Source organism: Glandiceps talaboti, chromosome 18 (assembly GCF_964340395.1).
Source record: "Glandiceps talaboti chromosome 18, keGlaTala1.1, whole genome shotgun sequence".
Taxonomy (NCBI): Eukaryota; Metazoa; Hemichordata; class Enteropneusta; family Spengelidae; genus Glandiceps; species Glandiceps talaboti.
The window spans coordinates 11,447,093-11,451,444 of record NC_135566.1 but is presented as its reverse complement, the minus strand read 5'-3'; the positions used below and the strand labels follow the sequence as shown (position 1 = coordinate 11,451,444).

The 4,352-nt window shown below is 38.4% G+C and overlaps 1 non-coding gene across 1 annotated transcript; it reads left to right on the top strand.

The window, feature by feature from the left end:
- Window positions 1-1,904: 1,904 nt before the first annotated feature.
- On the top strand, window positions 1,905-2,095 carry LOC144449843 (U2 spliceosomal RNA). The gene has a single exon (XR_013482177.1). It is a non-coding gene; the product is annotated as a U2 spliceosomal RNA (small nuclear RNA).
- The last annotated feature ends 2,257 nt before the right edge of the window (window positions 2,096-4,352 follow it).

Genomic DNA, 4,352 nt, shown 5'->3' with positions numbered 1-4,352 from the left:
TTGTTTCCATAAAATAACCCCAAACACAAAGAAATACCACTACTATTGTACTTTTCAATGAAAGTGGAATCGCTGAACAATTGGATATGAATAGGAAATCACAGGCCATGTATATATCTACATTTTTTTTAAAAACTGTCAGTATCTAATGTTCACCATCTGAAGATTGTAAAATAAAAACGAAGTATTTGTAATCATACAACTTTGAGGGCGTACTAATAGCACCGGGCATGGACTCTGAGCTTTTATTTGCCTGCCGTGTTTCTAAATTGACACTTGGATGTACCTGTCTATTTTTCACAATGACTCACGTTTAAAAAAAACCCAGAAAAATACCCAGTCACGAGAGAAAATACTGAAGAAAGTTTCGGCCAGAGTTCTCAAGAGAAACTGGAAAGTCCTGCAAAATTATACAATGTACCCAAAATATATTGCGGATCACAAAAACTGCTAGTCCCACTGCGAAAAATGACTAAACAGTAGCAAGAATTGCTGTCCACACCCCAAGAGAAAATACACAGGCAATCAAAAATATACCAAATTCCTCCCTGTTGAAAAACTATTTTTCTGAATTCGAATAATACATGTATTTTGTTACTGATTGATGTCTGAAATATGGTCCTGTAAATTTACTGGCAAGTTCATAACATTATGGCAATGTCAACGCATAAAAATGTAAAAATGATGTTAATTGACTAAAATATTCGACAGTAGAAAATGGGATATATGCATTGCACAACGCATTGATATATTAGACAAAGTCGGGCTGAATAGAAAGCCTTTGTCTGACACTGAACAGGGACACGCACTTAATTTTTTTTAAAAAACACCCAAAAAAACATGTTTTATTTAAGGCCTTAAAATCACGAAAATTGTGACGGCTCGCCAGAAATAGTGGATGGTAATAAAAAGACAGTATAAAACTACTTTCAATCTGTAATGGCTATACATATGATGGGAAGAAACCTGTAACACAGAGACCATTTGGAAAACACATAAGTACCTGGCCTAGACCATAGACCCTGATGGAGGGTCTATACCTAGACACACACCTGAAAAAAATGAAAAAATTAAACAAAATAAAAAAATCTACCTACTCCAACTATTCTAAAATTGAGCGTAACTGTCATCTGATCGGAACCACACAATTTTTTATTAGGCCGTCATGGGACTGACATATGACTGGCGCCCTCAACGATGACCAGGGACTGAGCCCTACAAAAAGGCATGACAAAAAGGCTAAGTACGTCCGTTCCAGAGTAGCAGACTCTCAGCAGATCTAGACTGTAGTCCCCGGGACTGTAGTGTCCTGTATCGATTCGCACGTATTCCTCACAGGCACTTGTTTCCCGAGATTTCTATCAGAATACAATAAAATGTCGATCGATAATATTGACGTACTTAGCCAACTATATATGAAAGGGGTAAATACTAAAATTACACTTGTTTCTATGATCACACCCCGGGAACCGCGAAATGTTATTATTCTATCGTTTGGTAACAAAATTCTTATAACATTGCAACATTTTACCTGAAAACCATCATCTACCTGGCTTGGTTAAGGGTTTACTGTTTATACTAGCCAGTTTGTACAGCGAACCATACACTTCGTAACTCATTACCCGGATGTACGGAAGTAAAATTAGCATATCAAAGGAGGCTATTTCGTACGCAAACAAGTGAAATTTCAACAGAAATATTGGTAAAAATACGTGAATATGGGAAAGTAATGTGTTTAATTTTCACGCATATGTTACAGAGGTAAAATAAATCTAATTTACATACTTTAGTCAAATAGGACTAACTAATACTACTGAATGAAGTCAATTATCGTGTTGCCATTCGAAAACCGCACACAATGTTTTGTTCTCTCAGATAGGGTCACTCCAGCCCCAAATAACGGTATCGCTTCTCGGCCTTTTGGCTAAGATCATGTGTAGTATCTGTTCTTATCAGCTTAATATCTGATACGCTGCTCATCGAGCAGCTCGATATTAAACTGATTTTTGGAAACGGGCCATGGAATAGGGGCTTGCTCCGTCCTGGCCACGGATCGACCCGGTATTGCAGTACCTCCGGGAACGGTCCACCTCTTATTGAAATGAAAAAATAGATTTAAAAAAAACTCTTGTCGCACTTTACCATACTGGTGAATTTCACGAGACTCGCTATCATTACCATTATTCATAGAGAGCTTGTGAGGAAAAGTTTAGGCAACATGGAGGTTGTTCAGTGCATGCGTATTCAGACACAACTGTTGTCACAGCTTTGTACATTGAAAATGAATACGGCGTATGCCGGTTATCGAACTTCCGGTTGTTTCGCAGGAAAGTATCGCGAGAGGGCGCACCATATCTGACAAAGTGAGGGCCAGAATTTTCGTCATGGCATCTAATAGTATATGGCGATGTATGAAGCTGTCAACAAAATGGGCGTAAAAGAACTCCGTGCATTCATAAAAGAGTGGAAAATTACTACTTCTAAATCTACTAGATATCGCCAGAAATTATGTCAACCTTGGTCTTGAAACACTAGAAAATGATAATTTTCTGAGAGAACGGAAGACTGAGGAGACGAATAGTGGATGTCAAGCATCAAAAGATAGAACTAATCGACAGCGGAAACATTGAAAGTTGGACGGAGGACCTTCGAAATATACCTGATGTAGACATGATAAACATATTTCTTTACCTTACTGGTGTCTGTTGCTGGACAAAAGAACGATTAGAAAATTACAAATCTGACAACAGCTTCCAATCTGATTAAAATCCGATGTAGATGTTGGCTGATCGTTCATTGCACATTTTTAGCCTGCCTGATCGCCTCCTCTACGATCAGGCTAAAAAATGTAAACATGTACCAAGAAAAATAATATCAGGCAAAATAACGAAGGTAAAATAGCAATGAACGATTAGCCGACATCTACATCGGATTTTAATCAGATTGAACAGCTTCCAGCTACAGTCATTGCAATATTGAGAGTTCGGTCGACAATTACCAAGCCACATGTTTATATTGTAACTGATGTCGCCGCATACTTAGTCCTTTCTTGTTTAGAACAGTGGTGTAGCACCACGGGTGAAATCATAAAACTTTGTTGGGAAAAAACCATTTCATGTACTGGTTATAAGTTGGCATAAACATATTTGTATTGATATACTCAACTTTACTATCACACTTTGGTTAGCTTGCTATTCTTCATTCAGGACCATCAGTGTATAAAAAAACCATTGAAGTCGGCAACGAATCATAAATATTGTTATTGTGATTGATGTACCACACCGCCCACCCCTTTAATGAATCGGCCTTCCATGTAACGTTTACGTGGTTCACTCATCATACCATGTCTTATACCGATCTGATTAAAATCCGATGTAGATGTCGGCTAATCGTTCATTGCTATTTTACCTTCGTTATTTTGCCTGAATTGACCTTCGTGGTACATGTTTACGTTTTTGTCATGATCGGTAGAGGAGGCGATCAAACATGTACCACGAAGGTCAATTCAGGCACAATAACGAAAGTAAAATAGCAATGAACGATTAGCCGACATCTACACCGGATTTTAATCAGATTGGTTTTATACAAGCTGCAATAACTGTAGCGTATATTGTGATCTTGAGGGTTCTTTCCTCTGTTTTGTACCCTTTTCCGTTCCGATGTTTGACTGGAAGCAATCGCTACAATTTCTCCAAAGGTAACGCAAATGGACGAGGTCACACTGAAAACGTGAGTGAGATGTCAGTGTACTACCCGTTTCAAAATGTTGCTACTGTGACTTTTGGGTTTTCCTTACGTTCGAATTGCAGAGCCAAACTTACGCGAAATATTTAGGAGAACGAGAGGTTAATTTGCTATTTCGTTATTTGATGGGCGATAATGCAATATTATAGCGTAAAGTTACGGGGAATGACAGAAAATCTCTAGTCAGTGGTTACGATGCCTATAGACTCTATGCTTTGCAACGATACTCTACAATTCTGGCCCTCACTTCCGGTTCTAAAACAGCGCCCCTAGTGGCCAAACAATCATATCTTTTATCTTTTCGTGGCTTTTTCGATAACCGGAATACGGCGTATTGGATGACAACTTTGTCAGGTACGTGTTATCTCAATATGGGGCAGTCCTAGCGTCCAGACAGTGTGTGTACCAGGAATTTCCAACCATCTCTAAGGGAACAGGATAATAGAAAATGAAATTTAAATGCAACAAAAACCAAGTGTTTCAAATGTTTAGAGTTAGGGCACACAGCACAGGAATGTCCAAACGAAGTGAAGAGTACAATTTGTGGCGATATATAAAGGGACATATACGTGTATAGGAATTGTAAAGTGTCTTTTGCTAACAAAGTA